At 35.3% G+C, this 23226-nt stretch overlaps 1 long non-coding RNA gene across 1 annotated transcript in view; it reads right to left on the bottom strand.

Annotated features, from left to right (window-relative positions):
* LOC311585729 overlaps positions 1-23226 on the bottom strand; it is an 853274-nt gene that overhangs the window by 388481 nt on the left and 441567 nt on the right. The gene's annotated exons all lie outside the window — the stretch shown is intronic.

Below are 23226 nucleotides of genomic sequence, written 5' to 3'. Positions count from 1 at the left end.
CCCTATCAAAATACCTACGCAATTTTTTATTTTGAAATTTTAATGGAAACTAATAATTATCCTTTACAATAGAGATAGAGCTATGTAGAGAAAGGTAAAATTCTCCATCAAGAAAATGAAAGCTTGTATATCTTTTATTACATAGCTCTCTCTTTTCTTAAATCCACTATGCAAAACAGGCTGGCCCTGTACTCAATGAAAACACTTGTCTCTGCCACCCAGTTGCTGGAATTAAAGGCAAGTGCAATCAGGCCCAACCTCAAGTTTGCATATTTTAAGGTGCTTGAATATATTATAAAACTCTAGAAAATAAGAGACTCAATAGTGTGAAGATACCAATTTGTTAACAAAACTCTCTTTTAATAAAATTTATTAATATACCTTTTAAATTTTTATTTCACAAAATCACCCTACATTAAACAAAAAACAGGAAACATTTAATGGAAACAAACCCCCATATTAGGAATATTGATAACACACTTCCCCAACTATGTATGAAAACAGATTATACGTGACAAAGATTGGTCAGTTTTATAATTACCAATAATTTATTTTTTATTCTGTAAGTTATGCTACTCAATCACTGTATTAAAGTCTTTATTACCTAAATTTATTTGACCTTAATTAAGGCTTCAAGCTATATATTCATATTATCTGAAAAAATTTACATTTTTCCAATCAATTTTTATACTCAATTTCTTTTTGTAATTAAAGAGCACTCATATTTTTAATATTGTTCATTAATAATGGCAAAGAAAGGAAAACCCATGTCTTGGTACTACCTTATGGGGGTACCTTTCTTTTTTTCTTTGTAATTGCCAGATAATTACTTGCTTTTTTCTAAGAATATTAACTATATATTTATAAATAGTAAATATTTTGATTTTTTTTAAGAAAGAAAATGTTGAATAGTATTGACAGTGTCTCCTCCCTATATAGGATAACATTTTTATATTATTTGCTTGAATCATGATGTTTTCACACTCCTCTCCAGCACTTGTAATGTTGGGAAGCACACTTAGCGATCATCATGCTGAATTTCAATGATATTTTTTAATTATTTTATTTTTGTACATATATTATATATATATATATATATATATATATATATATATATATATATATATATATATATAAAACAATAGATTACCTGTGGCAAGAAGAACCGTGACTCAATCAAGAATTATATAAAGGTTATGATAAAGGTTCTGTTTGTAGTGTTTTGGCTATTTGTATTTGACAGCCATGAAGAGGACTTCTATCCTATCTTGGTGCATCTAAATTTCTGAATGTAAATCAATCTCCATCACATACTGTCATTATCAACTTAGAACACCTGTCTAGACCTAAAAACATCTTAACCCCTAAACAAGTAAGCTTCATTCTAAGACTAAGCTACTTCGTCTTCAACTCCCTTAAGAGACTTGAGAAGGAGTAAACTTTATTATCTGAGTATGCTGGGAGTGCAGGTTAGTAGCTTCCCAGAGTAAGGACTACTTCACTCTGGCCACCGAAATTTGATCACTTTCCCCTGGCAAGATGGCCATGCCAGGCTACAGAGGAAAAGGATCCAGCTAACATAGATGAGGATGAGACTTGATAGGCTGAGGTCAGATATTAGGGGGAAAAGGCTCTCCTGTCTGAGTACTAAAGGAGAGAGGGAGAGGAGATGAGGGAGAGAGGGGTGATCAGGAGGGAATGAGGGAGGGGGCTACAATCAGGATGTGAAGAATTTAAACTTCAGAACAAGCAGGTAACTGACATTGCTAATCCCACCATATGGGACTAGCTCTGAGACTGGCTGAGACATGAATGTCTAGGCATAGACAATGCTTCTTGTTGACTACAGAACCCCTATGAATTACTATTAGATGCCATTCTTCATCGGGCATGAATGAAGATTTACAGATGTCTTCTTTTCCTGCTCATACAAAGAACAGAAGCCCAGCCTTAATTGTTCCATGCATCATACACATCTTTCATATACTTGTAAGTTTAGGACTGTATAATGCTTGTGAGAAATTATATGTTTTCAGAGCAAAAGAACCAGACACTGACATTGGATCAGACCTGAACAGGATGCATTCCTCGAAGCATACTAGACATTGACATCCTGTTTGGAGAAAGTAGTTAACAAGAAAGAAGGGGGAATATAGAAATGTACAGGACATTTTATTTAAATTCCAATTTTGTTAAGTGCTTTATAGTAGTATCCAAGAGTGGCTCTCTTTTTATTTGTGCTTTATGTTCTATTTCTCTTGGGTGATAGCAATCTGCTGCTTATTTAATGAATAATTATCAAGGAACTTGGTTGTAATGACCAGGAAAATTTACACACACACACATATATATAATATAAATAATATATATTTTTATTTTTAAATAGAATACTGACTGCATTATGAGATTGATATCACCTGTTAGTGTTTTGCTAAATCATTGTTTAATTGAGGTTTTTAAAAAATTTATACAGAACTACTGTATTTATATCATTTCCACCCTCTGTTTCCTCACTCCAACTCTTCCTGTGCACTACAGTTTATCTACAACCCATATCATCTCTGACAACATTCCAAATTCTTATACCTATACCCTCATATACCCTCAGGCAAGTGCATTTCTCAACTCCACTAAAAAAAAAAAAAACAAACAACAACAAAAGAAAAAAACCTCTCTTTGCAGCAGATAAAGACTATCATGTAAGTCCACAACTGGTCCACACGCAAAGAAAATCAGACTGTACATGATCCCAGTTGATACATCTATAAAGAACCTTCTATACAAAAGGCTCAAAGAACATTGCAATTAGTGGATAAAAAGATTCTAAGATCCTGGTGTGCAGAATGGGGAACCGTTTAGAGAGATAACCTTGAACCTGGAAGACAAGTATGCTATGTATTCACTAATAAGTGAATATTAGATGTTAAATAAATTATATTCAAATGACAATCCACAGATTCAGAATGGGTATGTAAAGAGGAATGATCTAGGAAGAAAGCATGGATCTCTTTGCGAAGAAGGAATAGAATAGATTCTGTGGGTGCACTAAGGCCGGGTGGAGAAGGGATTTAGAAGGTGAGAATTCAGGAAGAGACAGATGGAATTGGGGGCCATGGGGTGCAATGGAAAATTCCTAGAATCTATAAGAGTGACCCCAGTAAGTTTCCTAGTAATGGAGAATATAGTCTGAACTGGCCATCTTCGTACCCAGGTATCACTTCCAGTAGTAGAACTTGTTCCATTCAGTTGCATTTTTATCCAAGGAGGTCCTTTGAATTGAGTATCTCTAAGCAACGCAGGCTTATGCTAACACAGAAGATTGCTTTTTAAAAATTGACATCGGGCCCCATTGCCAAAGACAACATGCATGCACCTCATTGATCATACCTAGTTTGAGCTGGTGCCTGCATGGAGCCTTCAGCCATACATTCTATTCTATTTGGCATAAGAAGGTACTCTGTAGGGTATTTTAAAAGGAACCAGGACACCAACCCTGCCAGCATCCTAAATCTATACTTTGTCCTGCCTGCATGATGAACCGAGGCAATGTTAGCATAAGAACTTGTGGTAGTGGTGAACCAATGTTTGATTTAACTAGGAGCCCATGCCGTACACTGCCTGGAGAGCCAGGAACTAGAGAGTGGTTGAGCCATAGACCTCCGATAGAACCAAACACAACTGATTCTTAATGATACTCTGATAGATTAATAGACTGGTGCCTTGTCCAGTCAGCATCAGAGAGGCCTCCTCCAGCAGCAGATAGGAAAGGTTGCAGAGAGCCACAGCAGGACATTTCAGGAGACAGAGTCTACATTGGAGAGCTCCATCAGGTCCTTCACCTTGGAGATGGGGAAGCCTAAAGAAAAGGGGGAGGAATTATTGTAGGAGCCAGAGGGGATTGAGGACACCAGGAGAACATGGCCCACTCACTCAACTAAACAGGGTTCCCATTGGCTCACAAAGAATCAGGTGGCAAGCACGGGGACTGCACGTGTCTGTACCAAGCCCTCTGCATATATGTTACGGCTGTTAACTTGAAGTTTTGTGAAACTCATAACAGTGGGAGCATGTGCTTTTCTGACTCTTTGGCCAGCTCTTGAAATATTTTTCCTCATATTAGGTTGCATTGTTCACCTCAATTAGAGAGCTTTCACCTTGTCTTCCTATATCTTGTTTTGTACTATTGTTTTGTACTGTCATCTCTAGGAGCCCTACTCTTTTCTGAATAGGGTTAGTGAATCTGGGGAATAGGGACAGAGAGCTAGCAGAAGTGGAGAAAGAGGAAACTGTGGTTGGGGTGTAAATGTGGGAGAGAAGTTAAAAAAATAAGAAAACAAACACTGTAAGATTCAAATTGACTGCTGCAAGCTAGTGTGTCTTATATATAACAGCAAAGCAAAAATCTATAAAACTCAACAACATGGCTGCCTAAACAATAGATATATAACAAAATCAACCATTGAAGTGCCAACTTAGAAATACTGGAAATCTCACAACATCACAAAACCTGATGAACAATTACAGGCAATTCATTTCTTATTTCAAAAGTTATGATATCATTAACATTTAAATTTTTGTATACTTAAATTTTTATGAAAACATATTTATTTTATGTGAGTGTGTGTGTGTCACTGCTTGCATGTGGACATGGGATGACAGGTTGTGAGAGTCAGTCCTTTCATTTTTTTTTACATATACATTTATATTATTACACATATATACAATAAGCTACCTACAGGAAGAAGAAACACGAAACAATCAGAAATTATATAAATGTTACATTCATAGTGTTTTGGATATTTGTATTTGGCAGTTTTCAATAAAACATCTTCCCTGTCTTGGTGCATCTAAAATTCTGATCTGTCACATCTTATAATTATCAACTTAAAACGTCTATCTAGAATAAGGGGCGATGAAGGATGGGGCCACAGTTGGGATGTGAAGAACGCAAGCTCCAAAACAAGCATGTATCCTATATTTCTAACCCCACTACATGGAAATAGCTCTGAGACTGGCCGAGGCATGAACGTCTATGCATACACAAAGCTTCATGTTGGTCACAGAATCCTATTATTTATTATTAGATGCCATTCTTTGTATGGCATGAATGAAGATTTACAGATGTCTTTTTTCTGCTCATACAAAGAACAAAGAACCAGCCTTAATTGACTGTGCATCCTGCATACCTCATACATTTATAATTTCAGGGCTGTATAATACTAGTGAGAAATTATATGTTTTCAGAACAAAAGAACCATAAACTTATGCCGGACCAGGCCTGACAGGATTCATTCCTTTCAGCATGCTGGACATGACATCCTGCAACCTTCAGGTTCCAGCACCAAATACTTTAGCTGCTGTTCCTCATCAGAACAAGACAGCTCCCTGGACAGCTTTGATGAAAGCTTCTGATCCCAATTGGTCCAGCATTTCAGACTGTTTCACACAAGTCTCTTGTTAAGCCTGGAATTTCTCAACATTTAGAAACTCAACCACAAATTCTACTCCTAGCGTGTTTAACCATTTCCTTACTTTTATTTGGATTCCTACAATTAACTTTTATAGTAATAGAACAGCAGACGTTTTATTGAAAAGATTGTGTTTAAATTTTATTTTTGACAACTTTGTTTTTTGTAAGATAAAATAATGTCTATTAAAATATTTTTAACATTTAAATAAAATATGTATTTTTTATTGTTAAAAATTGACATTTTCCAAACGTTTCTGGTTCCTGTCTTAGAAGTTTAATGGACACAATAATTTTCATTTCTCCTCATAAGAATATTTCAAAATTATCAGTGCTTTTGCAAACTTGTTCTCCTTTAATATTTATGAATCCTTTCTGTTTTTGCACTGTTTTGTTTTGTTTTCTGAGACAGGGTCTCTCTGTGTAGCTTTGGCTGCCCTGAACTTGCTTTGTAGACCAGGCTGACCTCAAACTCACAGAGATCTGTCTACCTCTGCCTCCCCAAATGTTGGGATTACAGGTATGTGGCACCATGCCTGGCTTAATTTATTCTTTTAAAAAGGTAGTTAAATCCACATTTTTAGGCGACATAGTTATTTCTTCATTTTTTACTAAGTCATGGCTTCCTTTTTTGCGTCACTGATTTCTTTAATACTCACTATGGACCCTAGAACAATGAAGTTTATGTTAAAACAAATCCTGCTACTTGGAAAGTACTGGGGTGGAAAATCTTTATGAAAGCTAGCATTCTTGGCATCCAATTAATACATCCCTAAACTTGTGATATAATTGCAATTTTTGTTTCCAAAACCAAGTAAGTGCGGTACTTTTTATAGTCTCATTACCAATGATAACATGATATAGATAGTCTAAGATGTTTTAACCAAGGAACACAATGGTTCTACCATGCTGTAATTCCCTAAACAATGGTTAACTGCCAATTCTGGTAAACAGCATTCCTACGAGAGAATTTAGAATCATGCCTTCAATCAGAATCACATTGAGCATCATAAATGCTCTTTGCCCCTAGAAGTAGGGAGGTAGTCCTAATCTTGAGCATGCACTGCCTGTTTTTCACTGTGAGAACTGCTACAATAATGCTTTTGTGCCTTATTTACTTGGCATTAGCCTTTAAAAGATCACTAATTTTTACTAACTTAATTTTTCTATCACCACCTAATAATAGCTTAAGAATGAAGATATTGCAAAGTGTTGTAGCAACATGAAAGTTAGGAAAGGGAGAGAGGGAATAAAAGAAAGATGGAGAGAGAGTAAAAACAAAAACAACAAAACAATAACAACAACAACAACTAAAGAACATAAATATGTAAGTGAAAGTGTGTTTAATTATACTTTAGAGGATGAATGTATACAATTTTACTATAAATAAGCTTCCTGACAGAACACTTAAAAATAGCATAAAATATATTAGTAGACATAAAACATCTGAATTTTTTAACAAAAATACGGTTTAAATGAGATAATTAATAACTTATTAAGAATATTAAGTAAATTCTTTCAACCACTAAACATGTTTACACAAATCAATATCTGCACTAGAGGATTTTAAAAGTAAAGTTTCTAATATATTTTGATCAGTACATACAATATTAGAAGAGAAAATCTATGAAAAGCTAAATTTATGATCCAAAAGAAACTTGAAAACAAATCCTGGTAAAGATATAAATCACAGTAAAAAAAAATCACTGGCTAAATGAAATTAAAAAAATAAATGCATAGGTTATTATTAGATTTACAGGCTTAATTTTTCTCTTAGAAACAAAGCCAAAAATATGGCATCATATGCACATTTTGAAAACCTAGGTCAATTGTTTAAGTAGAATTCTTTCATAGTTTGTCTAGAATCTACTGGAGAGTATTTGTTCAAAAGACAACATGGCTGCCCAACACAAACAGAAGACAAAGAGGCACACAGTGCTCCACAAAGAATAATTAAAGCAAAGAATAATTAAAGCAAAGGTAACGACCAAAAAATCAACAAGTCAGTTGAAATGACTTTAATTGAAAGAATGTAGCAATAAGTATTATAGATGAAAAAGAAATACAATCTAGATAATATAGTTTTATTTTAAAATGTTTTTAAAGTCCACATTACATTTTGTCTAAACCAAAGAAAATTTCCACAATTAACAGAAGAGTGTTTCTGGTAAATGCAGCTATAAGTCTAATCAGCCATACTTTATAAAAACAAAATTAGCATGACATTAAAAGACCATTTATTAGTAGGGTGTTTTAATTTCCAGGACATGAAGGCTGTTGAATATACACAAATAAATAATTGTGTATCTGTGTGTAAAGGCATTAAACAAAATGGAAGAAGAATATTTGAGGGAAAAAAAGTCAATGTATTTGTAAGAGAAATCCCTACTCACCTCGGCTGAGTTCATTGTATCTCTTGGCCACCCTGTTTGTGACCCAGGTAGGCCAGGCTTTTCAAGAAACTAAATATAGATGGGCTAGAGAAAAAACAATTTGTGTAAAGCTCTTAATCTCTATGACATTAAATATAAAAAGAGATAACTTATCATTTGAGATAAGAAACAAGACAAGGTTATCCACTTCCGGGCTTCTAGTCAATGCATTATTCAAAGTTCTAGATGAGACAGTCAGACAAGGTACATTAATGAAAGACATTAAAATAAGAAAAGGATTATCAAAATTGCCTTTGCATATATTACAAACTATTGATAGAAATATCTGAATAAAAAATTGAAATAGAACTAAAAAGCTGGTAAACAACTCATTAAAGCAGCATGACACAAAATTGATGAGCGAAAATTGTAGTAAAAACAGCTTTATACACAAAAATGTCAAAAGGAAATGATATAAGTAATTTTAGATATTTTTAAAAGATGTGAATGAATTTAAATGTGTGAGAAAGGTATGGGCTAAAACTATACATATTAATACAAAGATGATAATACATAAAATGGGAATATAGTCCATGTTCATGAATAGGGGATAAAGCTCTAATATTTCTTCAGTATCTATAATATCTAAAGCAATTTACAGATTCTATATAGTCTCACAAAATCTTATAATGGTATTTTTCACAGAATTAGAGGAATTTATACTGAAGTGGATTGGAAGCACAATGGATCTAAAATAGCTCAAAGGAAGGGGGAGAGAGAGAGAGAGAGAGAGAGAGAGAGAGAGAGAGAGAGAGACAGAGAGAGAGACAGAGAGAGACAGAGAGAGACAGAGAGAGAGACAGATAGAGACAGAGAGACAGAGAGACAGAGAGACAGAGACAGAGAGAGACAGAAGACACAGAGACGGAGACAGAGACAGACAGAGAATATCTGGAGGCATTATAATCTTTTAATTTCAGACAGTGGTACAAAATCAACATTAGCTGATACACTATGGTACTGCATAAAAGGAAAACAAAAAAACAGAAGCAAATAAAGAGCCCAGAAAGAAAAGAGATCCAGGATTAGAGATAACCAGTGTTTGGAAAGGGTGTCAGGAATTGTCATGAAAAATAGATAGTTTCATGAACAAGTGAGTTTTGAGGGTATTGTGCAAAATATTAATTCCCTGGTATTTTTATTTCTCTGGGTTATTTCTATAGAGGAAGACCACTGATATTTGTACTCTAATTATATGCCTTTGTGTTTTGAAAGTGCTTACCAGCTGTAGCTGCTTCTTGGTGGGATTTTAATTTTCATTTTTTGTAAAATTGTATCATCTGTGAATAAGTATTTTTTGATTTCCCTTTCTCCAATGAGCTGTATTTCTTTAATCTTCTTCAGTTGTCTTATTGCTGTTGCTCAAGTTCAAGTAGTATATTGGGGAGGTATGTAGATCATGGGAAACCTTTTCTTGTTCTAGATCTTATTCACAATATTCTGAGTAACACTGAGGTTGCTGTTGTCGGTGTGCTTGCTATATACTACCTTTATTATTTTGAGGTATGTGCTTTTTATTCCTTGTCTCTCCAGTACTTTTATCATGAAGGAATGTTGTATTCTGTTAAAAAAAAAAACTAGGCTAAAGAATTTCACAACAGAACATTGAGAGCAAAGAGTCTGAGATGAGCAATCAATAAATGACGCCCTCTGAAATGGAAATGTTTCTGTATCACAAAGTACACTATCATTTGGGCAGTATTACAGGCTACAGAATGAAAAAAAGATCTTTCCACATTACTACCTAATAAAGGGTATATTTCTACAATATGTAAAGAATAAAAATAATAATGTAAACATCAAGAAAACTTAAATTACTTTAACTTATTAAAAATAATTATTTAAGACAAACGTACACAACCAAACACAGGATTACAAAAAAAAAAAATAAAACAAAATAGGTCAGAAACACTCGCAGAAAATTTCAAATTCCTTTTTTCTTTATTTAATTTTAAAATTTTGTAATTTATTTTTTTAAATAATTAATCAATTTATTTATTCCATTTATCTCCCTTTCTCCTCTACTCCTGGTCACCCCCTCCCTCCCTTTTCTCGCTACACCCCTCCCCTCTTTTACAATTCTGAAAAAGAGAGCTCCCCCTATCAACCCACCACGGCACATTAAGTTGCATTAGGACAGGGCACATTATTTCCCTTTGTGTCCTGGGGAAACAGCCTTATCAGGGTGAAGTGATTCAAAGGAGTCCAACAGAGTCCTTGGTAGAGAGAGCCCCAACTCCACACTAGTGGACCTTCATGTGGACCAAGCTACCCATCAGGTCTGTGTGTGTGTGTGTGTGTGTGTGTGTGTGTGTAGCCATGGTCCTTGGTTGGTGCTTTAGTCTTCACAAACCCTCCTGGGCCCAGGTTATTTGTTTCTGTTGGTCTTCTTGTGGCATTATTGTCTCCTCCAGGCATTTCTATCCCTCCCCCTAACGCTTTGAGAAGGCTCCCCGTGCTCTGTCCAATATTTGGGTGTGAGTCCAGCATCTATTTCCATCTGCTGCTGGGTGGAGCCTCTGAGAGGACAGCTACGCTGGGTTCCCATCTACAAGCATAGCAGAGTTGTACTCAACAACGCCATAGGTTGGCTTTTCCTTGGTATGGGTCTTGGGTTGGGACATGCATTGGTTGGATCGTCCCTCAGTCTCTGTTCTATCTTTACACTGGCACATCTTGTAGGCAGAGTAAGTTTAGGTCAAACTTTTCTGGGTGAGCTGGTGTTCCCTTCCCTACAAGTGCCGTCTGGTTAGAGTGACCTCTTGAGTCTCCATATGCTATTACTAAGGGTCTCAGCCAGATTCACCTCCATATTCTCCCAGGAGCCTGTTGTGGGTCTTCAGCTTGTCTCAGAGATGTCTCTGCCTGTGGGTTGTCTCCTCTCTGCTAGCCCTCTGCCCTCCCGCCCACTCTACCCACTTCTGATCCCCACCCTCACTTCCCTCAGCAGTTCCTCTCCTGTCCTGGTCCCCTTTTCAACCATTTCCACTGACTGTTACATTTCCCCTTGTGCATGAGAATTAAATATCCTTCCTTTAGACTTACTTGTTACTCACTTTCTTTGGGTCTGTCGAATTTATGCCTTCATCCCAAGAACTCTTCTCACTTTTTACCAAATGGAAACGTTTGCTTCTGCCATTGGTTTAAAATGGTTGTCTTCATACCTCAGATAATTACAGAATGTATAAGTGGATGCTCTTACTTTTTTTCTTTTTAGAATTTTTGAAATGGAGAATCAAAATAACCTATCGACTGTGTTATATAAAAACATGGTTGACCATGGATGCTTCAGGAAGCTTCCATTTTCCTTCAGTTTGTGCATATCCATTTCTTTTAAGTCCTTTCAAGAGTAAACTCCTTGTGAGGGACATGCACTTGGGCAGATGAGAGGGCATCCAATTAGGACTTAATGTGGGAGAAGCATGGAGAATGGGGAAAGAGAAGGACCCAGAGGGCCCTAGAAACCTACAAGAAGAACATCACAATGGGCAGATCTGGGCCCAGAGGTTCTGCTCAAACTGCTGCACCAATCAAGAAAAATACATACAGTAAACATCAAACCCCTACCCAGATCTAGCCAATGGACAGGACATTCTCCACAACTGAGTGGGGGATGACTGTCACACGAACTCTGGTGCCCCATATTTGACCATGTCCCCATGATTGAAAGGACTGGTGGCACTCAGAGGAAGGATAGCAGGCTACCAAGAAGAGACTTGATAGCCTATGATCATATACAGAGGGAGGAGGTCCTCGTCAGTTACAGACAAAGAGGAGGGGAAGAGGGTGAAAACAGGAAGGGAGGAGGAATGAGAGGATACAAGGGATGGGATAACAATTTAGATGTAATCTGAATAAATTAACTAAAGTAAAAAAAAAAAAAAGAGTAAACTCCTTACTTGTTGGAGGTTGGTCAGATCTGTTTTTATGCTAATTACTGCTTGCTGTCTCTGTGACCCACCTTGTCTAGGAGCCTAACCTGTTTGACCAATAAACGGTCATCACACCTGGGCAGGGCAAATGGGATAGGCATGGCTAAGGTTCCCAGGCTTTGGGAGACTGAGAGAAACTAGGGAAGAAGGGGACTGGAGGAGAGGAGAAGGAGGAAGGCCGCCATGGGTTAGGTGGAGGAGAAGCCTGTGGCTGGTATGGATGGAGATTTTGTAAAGATGAAAACATTATCAAGTATTTGAGATCATGGATGGGAGATAGCTTGATAGAAATTATTAGAAGCAGATGGCATGGGACTGGGACAGGTATGTTATACCTGCCCCACTATGGGAAGTAGTTTAGAGTATTGATATCTGGCCTGTCTCAGGTTAACTAAGGCTGTTTTAAAATATAACAGGTATCTGTGTCTTTATTGATAGCTAGCGGGTTAGAAAATACTGCTGCAATAATAATTATAGACCTAATGATAAACATTATTAGGCCATACAGCTAAAAATAACCACAACACTTACTAGTATTTATATTGTGTTTGTTTGGCTTTCAAAAACAGACATCAAGAGATAAAAGAAATGTTGAATTTTCTTTCCTAAAATAGAAATTCTTGTTTCTAAAGAGTTTCTGTTTTGATTTTTGTTTTGTTGGTTTGGTTTTAATATAGGTATAAATGCCAGTAAGTATAATTTGAATCTCAAGTTGAAAATTAATCTCTTTTGAAGGCTGGGTTCAAATGATAAAGTAATGGGCTGCTTTGTTATTTTCAGAGGTTTGCAGAAAAGTATACTAGGATGACAAAGTGTGTGAAAATAAAGATCCATTGAAGACCCAGTACTCAGAACCTTAAATGCATGTACCACACCATCCTAGAGGTTCCCAAGAGGGAGACTGTGAGATGAGCTTACATGCTTTGCCATAAGCCAGCCATATGTGCAGCAAGCCATATGGTTTGGAAAACGGGGAGTTCCAGTAGCTTTCAGAGTGAAATTCAACAGCATTGTCTGAAAACAGTCTATATATTGTTTACAAGTCATTGTAAGACATACCAGAGAATTATTTTTCTTTCTATCTCCGTTTATAAAATGCATATTACCACACTGGTATTTTTAAATGATATCCATAATGTTTTATCATTTTCAGAAAAAATATCTATATTATTGCATTGATCTACACCAACCAAAAATTTCATTGAAGGTTCAGACCGCATGTGTACCATAGTCTTTTCTTATATAGAGCTGTCACTATTCATTTAATGCAATCATTTTAAATTGTAGGATGTAATAGTTAATTTTGAAAGTTACTTAAATCAAGAAAACAAATAGTGGTTGGTATGTGTTCAGAGAAGTGCATGAGAAAATTTAGTCTGAAAGTATCGTTCAATAAATATACATATTACGGTAGTGACTGATATCGAGACAACTGTAGAATAACTAGAGAGCTGCCCCCCCAAAACCACTTGACTCTTCTTGGTGTGTTAACTTTTAAAATTAAATACATCAAAGACAAAATCCCATGAGACTTGGTGTTTTTTAATACACTTCTAGGGTTTAAATTTTATCTGTAATATTAAATTATAGTTCAAATAAGGTAGGTTGCCTATGTACTGAAATACAATTTAAAATACATCCACAGAAAATTATTAATTCCAAGTTAATTCAAACAAAAAGGCCCTCTAAAGTCTTACAGCATATTTATGATCCTGAAGGAAAAATGTCTTGTTTCTATATTCCCTCTGGAAAAACAAGGAAACCCAAGACCGTTATAATTTACTGTACAGTCCTCTATGTTGATATAAAGGCAAAAAAAAGGAAAGTCAAATTTGCACCAAATTGATTAGTTTGGAAACAATCACTCCTGTAATTAGGATAGGTCAGGAAAAGATTCTTTATAAATAATTTATCAGAAACTACTCTATAAAAACCTAGGGAAATGTCAAGCCAGGTGTAATCTTTTTAAACTATTTCTGTATAAATCAATTAAGGTGCTTTATTTTGACACTCGGTGTCACTATTTACCAAACCTAGACAGACAAGTCCATCCCTGCAGCACGTATTTGCAAATAACTTTACTCATTAATGTTTAATTAAGACAGAGGAAAACTGTCCTTGATATTTTGCTGCAATTAGTGCTCTGTATACCCCACTGACTTCTCATGATGAATTACTTTTCAAATGGAAAGTGAAGTGATTAAAACTGGAGACACTCATCTCCTATGCACTGCCCATTCCACATGCGGAAAAGAAAACCCAGGAAGGCTAGGCGTAGGGAAAAATGAAAGAAATGTGTGGCTCCTCCAATTTCAACTGTGAAGTTTCTGGCTGGTTATGCTTATAAAAAGATATCATTTATAAGCCCACATCTATTCCTGTTAAAAATTTAAAGACATTTAATAAATACAAAGGCCTTAAGAACTTTAATTTAACCTCAATTTAATACATTCCATAAAAAGAGTTAAGCGAATTATGAAGGTGAACATCACTTCCCAGATGATGTCATTGTCAACTGGTATATTGTTTTAGTTTTCATTTTATACATTTAACTCATTTAGAAGACTAAAATAAAATATGTACAATAGCTTTATTTTCCTCAATAACCAACTGCGAACATATTCGACAGTACTTTTTAAAACTCTGAAGCACGGTAGCCCAACTGAACATGCAGTATTACAAAACTGACAAACAAGAGAGATAAAATTAAATTTTACATGTTCTGCACTCCAGAAAATGACTAGCTTCACTTTCTTTCAATCATATTGTTTCGTGTTAGATCGGATGGAAATGTATAGTACATGAAGTATTTACAGGTAGATATTTTACGTAATTGATACTCCATTCATAGGAAAACCCCAAGAATGAATACCTGCCAAGGGTCAGAATAAATAATACCATAGATTAGATTATTGCCAGAGTCCATCTTATATCACTATACTATATGACGTAAGAGGCAGGTGTCAGCTTGTGAAAACAACAGAGGTAGTTCGCAGAAAAGAGTATGGAGTAGGTCAATCTGACTGATATGTAGATCAGAACAAATCGAAATTAAAACAATGGTTGAAGTAGACACTGGAGAAACCTCACATCAGAGATTGGATCATAATTCTTTAATCATCTAATGTATAAACTCCTGTTACAGTTTCTTAATATAAATTGGAGTACAGTCAAGATTCTCATTGCATTTCCTTTTCCACAATACATCTTCTTCTGACTGGAAAATCATTTTCTATACTATCTTCCCAAATCTTGTCCACTTTCATATCATGTCCTCCTTCATCAAAGGAAAAAAAGAGCAGTGTCTGACAAGTGCTATGGTTAGATTTAAACTCCAACATAACCTCAAATGACCAACCGAGTAAACTTATGCAAAGTTAATAAAATGTACATGAGAGAAACACGAGCCGAACCTTAATATTGGCTACACTCTTGGGTGCCACTTATGATAACAATTCAAAGACCTTGACCTATCAAGCAGGTTTACTGATGGAGAACTCTTATCCGAGACCCTGCTGTTAGTTCTGACAGATTTACCACACATGGTTGCACATGGCTACACTTGTACCCACTCAAGTGTGTAAGAAGTGTCTAGTGCTGAGCCACTGAGAATTCGCCTCAGTAATGTTTTAATTGCAATGTACCTCTCTGAGAAGAAGTTAAGCTTGATAGAAAAAAAAAAGATGCTATGGCGCTACTTTCTCTCTCTCTCTTTTTAAATGCATAGGTGCATGCAATTATAGTGTATATATTTCTGATGCTGTCTTAGTACTTATGAAAGTCTTAACTATGTTCTTTGAATTTTTAAGGTCCAGTATCCCTATTCCATTTAGAATACACACACGCACACACAAGCACACACACTCACTCACACACACACACACACATATATATATTTATTTAAGTTAAAGTTTACATTACATCTAATATAGGAAATATAAGCATTTTCTACATACTTGTAAAATCAAGACAAAACAGATAAAAGAGAAATGTCAGGGCTTCAAACCAGATGATATTCCAACAGTTAATAGTCAGAAATTTAAAAGAGGGGATTTACGTCACAGCAATAACCAGAATTTTACAAGATTCATATGATTCTTCTTTTTAAAACATAAATTATTTTACAATGAAATAAGAGCCTTTCATACTTTTAGCACACTGCACTTTCAAATCATTTTTTAAGAAGTAGCTTTGAGTGACCTAGTTAGTTTACAGGCTGGCCACCATAGTAGTTATATCTACCTACTGGACACTTTCTGAAGACTAATTAAAATGATGTACGAACATCTTAGTCTAAATTCTGGCTCCCAAATACCTACATATATATATATGTACACACACAAACACACACACACACACACACACACACACACACACACACACACACACACATAGGTACACACACAAGAATAAGTCAGATATAAATAGCTAGTTATATAAAGTACAAATATAGTTTTCAAATTCAATATTTTTAATATACTATATTTATGTTCATAAGAATATCAAGCCACATTAATTAGTTTCTTTACTGAAGTCATGTATATGTGTATGCATTGTCTGTGTATCTCTGAAAGTATAAACTTCAATATTCTACAAATTCTGAACAAATCTCATGTTTATGTTCCAAGACAAAACATATTCAGCTAACATAAATTCAATCCATGAAACCAATAATTAATCTTATTCTGAAACAAGCAGAAGAGAACCATTAGGATAGAAAATATCATATTAGACATTATTTTCAAAGCTATGTGTAGAGTCAGTTTTATAACCCAGCAGTGTGCTTGGATTCCCTGTACAAAAAAGAACATTTACACAGAAGTTAATAAGGATACTTCATTTCACAGAGCACCCTATTTGCAATTGTAACAACACTAAGTGGTAAATAGTTTCAAAGAGATTCATATAAATGATGTGCTACTGAACTTTGTCAGGCAAGTTCAAATGGATTTTATTTTTTTTCTTCTCCTTTATTAATTTATTCTTGTTACATCTCAATGGTTATCCCATCCCTTGTATCCTCCCATTCTTCCCTCCCTCCCATTTTCCCCTTATTCCCCTCCCCTATGACTGTTCCTAAGGGGGATTTCCTCCCCCTGTATATGTTCATAGGGTATCAAGTCTCTTCTTGGTAACCTGCTGTCCTTCCTCTGAGTGCCACCAGGTCTCCCCCTCCAGGGGACATGGTCAGAGGTGAGGCACCAAAGTATGTGAGAAAGTAATATCCCACTCTCCACTCAAAACCCCTGAAAAAATACTGGATTGCTTTGTTACTTTGCCTCTTATTGAATGTGAAAATGTTAAAAATGTTCTTACATTTGTTGAGATCCCTTATATGTGTTAGTGTGTGTACATGTGTGTATACCTGATATATAACACTATATATATATATATATATAGTAAACTTTGACTTGTATATTTCTAATTTCCCATGAATTTCATGGTAAATATTACTACCTTCACAGTTCAAAGTCAGTTTCTCTGAGTGAAGAGATGTATTCAGAATGCCAGCCTCAGACTTGAACTACAAAAAGCAAGAACTGTGACCCTTACTTCAAGATGTAGCCATGAGAGTTATGACTCTTCTCAGGTTACACCTTACGAGTTGACATGGACCCCATTTGGTATTTCTAACCACAGGGCCTTCATATTACATGTGTGTGTGTGTGTGTGTGTCTTAGTGTGTCTGCTTATATGTTTCTATATACACATGTATATACATATGTATGTATGTATGCATGTATATGTTTGTATCTGTATGTGTTTATTAAACTTAACACCCATGTCTCATTTTGCTCAGTTTTTGCTTTAAAGATGATATTAAAAATTCAGTTTGTCATAGTCCTACCTGCAATAGTATCTTCTTTTAATGTTTAAAATATAAAATGCCTCTGTGTATATGATGTACTTAAGAAAATACTTAAAATAAGTAAAAAGATTAGCATACATTTTAGAAAATGTGCTAAATTTCATTTTATTTACGTGGAGGAAAAGGTTTAGGTCTAGCAAGAAGTGGGGTGCCTCCACATAAAGACGTCCTCATGGTGTACCTACTCAGACTTTGATTATGTCTGTGTTCCTCCCTTTACCTTTATTGAATTGTTCCATTTGAGAGCGATTTTGGTATGATATACTTTTTTGGTTTTATTTTTTCACTTTAAATAGGTTCTTATTATGTAGAGCAAGCTGGCCCAGAAACTGTTCTTTGTACTGAGATGGCCCTGAGACAGAGAAATATAACTATCTTTTTCCTCCAGAATGCTGGTATTAAAGGTATGGACCACTAAGGCAGCCTCTAAAAATGTTTTATAGTTATTATGTAATGCAAATATATTGTATGCTACTATATTTATTTTTGCTAGATGATTGTCACTTTTCTCTATATTTTCTTGCAATATTCAAGTTAGTTAAAACTATAGTGATCATTTCATGGTAAAAGATTTAAAGCTTTGGGCTGCAGAGATGGTTCAGAGGTTAAAAACACTGGCTATTCTTCCAGAGGTTCCAGAGGTTCTGAGTTCAATTCCCAGCAACCACACGGTGGCTCACAACCATCTATAATGTGATCTAATGCCCTTTTCTGGCCAACAGGTATACATGCAGACAAAACATTGTATACATAATAAATAAATAAATCTTTAAAAAAAGGATTTAAAGCTTTGAGCTAAAGTTATGAACCACCATTAGTACAGAAGAGACCACTACAATTTTATATCTCACTAGAGTTTTATTCTTGACTTTATATTAATATCATTTCTCTCTTTTTATTTAATTCTAATTTACTATATATACATATATAAGTATTTATGAGTTTTAGTAATTAATCATAAATCCTTTTAAAACATGGGGATATAAAAAAGCAAACTAGAGTATGTTGCTGCCAATAACTTTTCAATGCTGTTCTTACGGTTTTGGATTTGTCTTTTCTCTGGCTCTTTCTCTCAGAATTTATGTCTCCCTTCACATCGTTTTCAACGTACTTCCTCAGCCACCCTGTCTAATTGTGCTGAGGCTTATCATAAAAGATCATCTTTCAATAGACACTGCAATAAATTATGTGAACTCTGCAGCTGGAATAGCTTCTGTAGAAATGAGGGGCACAATCATTACTTTGTTTTTTTCCTTTATCATGTTTAGACTCAGTCATTTAAAAAAGTCAACTCTATTCACAAGTCTCTAAGATAAAAGACATTTATCATTTTAAAATCTGGTGAAATAATTGTGTTTTTTTTTCTGTATTAGAGTGCACATTGTTTCTTAGTATTATGTACCTGTAACTAATATTTATATTCAGATAGTTTGAAAACTTCAATTGATTAAATTCAATGGCCAGTTTATAATTTTCACCTACTTGAAAGCACTGTTTTTCCAAATACAAACTGGTGCTAGGCTTTCTAAATATCAGACAGACATTCATGGGATGAGTGAATTGATTGAATTGACTCAGTAGAGGAGGATTTTTTATAACTAATTTATATCAGAGGAACATTTATTGTGTAACTACAAGGAAGGCCACATGGGGGAAATTCTGCTCCTTAAATCACTCAAGTTCTAGCACACAGGACAGATTTAGTAATATCTACAGGCTTTGCTGATGAATGCCTCTAATCCAACTTGGCTTTGTTCTCTTCTACTTTCAAATAGAAGGAACCCTTGTGCTCTATATAGAGGGGCAGGTATTTTCTGTTTGACTTCCCACTTTCTTGTGTGGTTTGTTTGCTTTATTTATTTATTTATTTATTTATTTATTTATTTATTTATTTATGGTCAGGCTCACAAGTGGAAGGGATTGGCTCTTTGAAGAAGGAATGCTGCTGTCACCCACCATTTCCTGGGAGATGTCACAGCTGTGACAAGGAAGGGTTTATAACGGCACAGTTCGGTGCCTTCATAATTTATTCTCTCTGATTTTATGCTCTTTTAGTCTCCTGCTCAACCATCCACTAACAAGCAGTGATATTAGCCAATAAATCAAAGACGTCTGCTTGTCACCACCAGATGCTTGGCCACATCTCTGCCGATTATGAGATGCACAAAAGGACAGTTTCATGTAGGGAGTTCGGCAGAGGGGTTCCAGTGCTAGTCTGTTTGATAGGAAACCAACACAAGTCATATGTAGTAAAATTCAATAACTTTTATGCCTCGTGGCGATGAAGATCTAGGTGGAAATAGAACGAACGTCAATTAGGAATTCACCTTTTTTACTGTTCTCTATGTGGTACCAAATCTCGTTTATATTTCTTTGATACAGATTACAGGAAGAAGAAATATTCTAATGCTCTCAGTTTGTTTTGTTGGGTCTAAGAATGTATCCTCCACCCCTAAAAACACCAGTCGGAACACTTGCATCAATCTATTAAGTGAATGTACCGGATGCTCTATCATTGGTAAGATTATATTATTAGACATTATTTTTATGGCAGTCAGTAGAGAAGACTGTGATTGTGCTTTCTTCATTATAAAAAATTGCTGTCCAGCAATAAATGTATTAAATGCACATCAAATGGTCACCTTTCACATTATTTGCCTTAGAAAATCATTTATTAACCATAATGTGGACATATCAATTCATGTAGCTTACATGAGAATACTACCATCAGACTGACTTATCAGATTATAAATTGGTTTATATATGTATATGCACATAAAACATCTGCTTATGAGTAAAGGAGAAATAATTTATTAGGCTGATTTCACCTTTTAGAGATCAGGCTCGTTCAGGGTGGTACAGCCATAGACGGAGATGGTCTGATTTTCACCTTTTCAAAACCTGGTCGGGTCTTCTCACTCAAGATGTTAGAATATGTATATATGAAATATTGTCAGCCCAGCATTCTTGCTATTTTGACAATTTATTTAAAAGTATAAACATATATTAATCTGTACATAAAATATTATTGTATAACACAAAAAGGCATCTTGGTTCTGCTTTCTTTTTAACATCAAGTAGCCTTATCATGAGCTCATCTGTCCATCTCCTCCTATCCTAGGTTGTTTTGATTTCTTAGACGCTCCCTAAATATGTTATGCTCAAAGACTGAGAAAATGCACACATGCCCTACAGCTTCCCTCTGCTGCTTGCCTACTCCCCAAAGGTAGAGAAAAATGTCTCATGGTTTATTTCCTGTTGTGCTTTAATTTTATTGCCTTGTTAGAGATATTTTAAATTAGAATGTACAAATAACACCAAGCTTTCTTCGCTAGTGTATACAATGAACATAATAATGTAAAAACTAAAAAAATAGAACTAGTGAGATGACTGAAATACAACGGCATGGCCACTTAAGGCTGACAATCTGAATTCATTTGTTTCACAAGGATAGAGAGAATTGTTTTTCTGACTTACACACAAAGACCACTGCCCATATACACCCATATTCACATACATACATACACACGAAATGAATAAATAAATTGAATTAATATGAAATTTTACACATCTAAATAGTAATTTTATATATGCATCTCATAGATAAAGTAATAAATGTATTTCACAATTTTATTCAACTTAATTAAATAATAAGATTTTAGACATTCTTAAGTTTTTCTAGTAATGTTGCTATTTAAACTGTAATTTGTATGTTACTATTCACTTTTCTCTAGACTGTTCTGGCAAATGCAGATTTGCTTTGATGTATTTTATTAATTATTTGAAACTTTTATGTATTGTGTTTGATCATATTCTCCTCTTTCCCCACTCATCCCAAATCTACTCACTATTCTATATCCACTCAATTTTTTCTCCTAATTTTTAAATCTAATCTAGTACAGTTAGTTCCGGCTTTATACTGTTGGATTTGTGGACATCTGCTGGAGATCACACCTTTCTAAAAAAAAAAGCTATCAGTTCCATCTTATAAGCCAACTGCCTACCAATGGCTCCTCAGCTAGACATAAAAACCTTCTGCCTACCTAACCCCAACCCATTGCTTGGATTTTGTTAGTTGGAGGTTACATGGGCTTCATGTGGACTTTCTCAACCCCTGTGACCTCACTGTGGCCTTGCTGTATCCAGAAAATACTATTTGCTTGTCATCATCCACCACCTGTTGCCACCTGACTGTGGATTCAAGGGTGTCATATCATTTAAAAACATATACAAAGGACATAGTTTAACTTGAAATCTGTAATCCCAGTCCTCTTCAATTCTATTGAGCTACAGAATTACTATTATTTGGTATTTAATGAATTCTTTTTTATTCTACAAAGTTTTCATAGCTATCCTTTTATGTTGCATTTTCCTATAAGGAAAATCTTTATATGCAAATTTTTAACATGATTATTTTATTTTGTTTAGTTTTCTTCTCCTTTTTCTATTTTTTATTAATTTATTCATATTACATCTCAATAGTTATCCCATCCCTTGTGTCCTCCCATTTCTCCCTCCCTCCCACTTTCCCCCTACTCCTCTCCCCTATTACTGTGGCTGAGGGGGACCTTCTCCCCCTGTATATGCTCATAGGGTATCAAGTCTCTTCTTGGTAGCCTGCTATCCTTCCTCTGAGTGCCACCAGGTATCTCCATTAAAAGGATGTGGTCAAATATGGGGCACCAGAGTTCGTGTGAAAGCCAGTCCCAACTCTCCACTCAACTGTGGAGAATGTCCAGTCCATTGGCTAGATGTGGGTAGGGGTTCTAAGTTTACTGCACATATTGTCCTTGGCTGGTGCCATAGTTTGAGTAGGACCCCTGGCCCAGATCTGCCCATCATAGTGTTCTTCTTGTAGGTTTCTAAGACCCTCTGGATCCTTCTGTTTTCTCATTCTCTCATGTTTCTCTCACCTAGAGTCCCAATAGAATGTCTTCCCCTCTGTCCCACTTTCCTGATAAGTGAAGAATTTCATGGGACATGCCCCTTGGCCTAGTGTCCAGATACAAGTGAGTAGTATATACCATTTGACTCTTTCTGCTTTTGGGTGAACTCACCCGTTATGATCATTTCTATTTCAATTGATTTGTCCACAAATTTCTGAAATTACTGGTTTTTAATAACTGAGTAGTATTCCATAGTGTAAATGTACCACAGTTTCATTATCCATTCTTTTACGGAGGGACATTTAGGCTGTCTCCATGTATTTTTTTATCTCTCCGATTTTTTGATTTAAAAAAATGGAAGAATACTAAACATATACAGAGTAGCATATGATAAGAAAACAGAAACCTTGAAGACAATAGGCACAAGGCAGATTAGAACACATGGAACTTTCTTACGATGACCACTATGTAGAATTAAGATTATCACGTCATGGGGAAAGTATGATAATTTGTATTCCCTTAAATAGCTAAAAAAAAAATGAAGTAAAGAACAAAGACCTACAAAGACCCAGAACATGAGCAGCCAGTTAGGACTTCCACAGATTTATGTATAGTGGGGCTCTACTGACACTAAGTTTAC

This window comes from Acomys minous (genome assembly GCF_964271855.1).
Source record: "Acomys minous genome assembly, chromosome: 16".
Classification (NCBI taxonomy): domain Eukaryota; kingdom Metazoa; phylum Chordata; class Mammalia; order Rodentia; family Muridae; genus Acomys; species Acomys minous.
The sequence above is the reverse complement of the archived record's forward strand: the minus strand, read 5'-3'. Positions and strand labels throughout refer to the sequence as shown.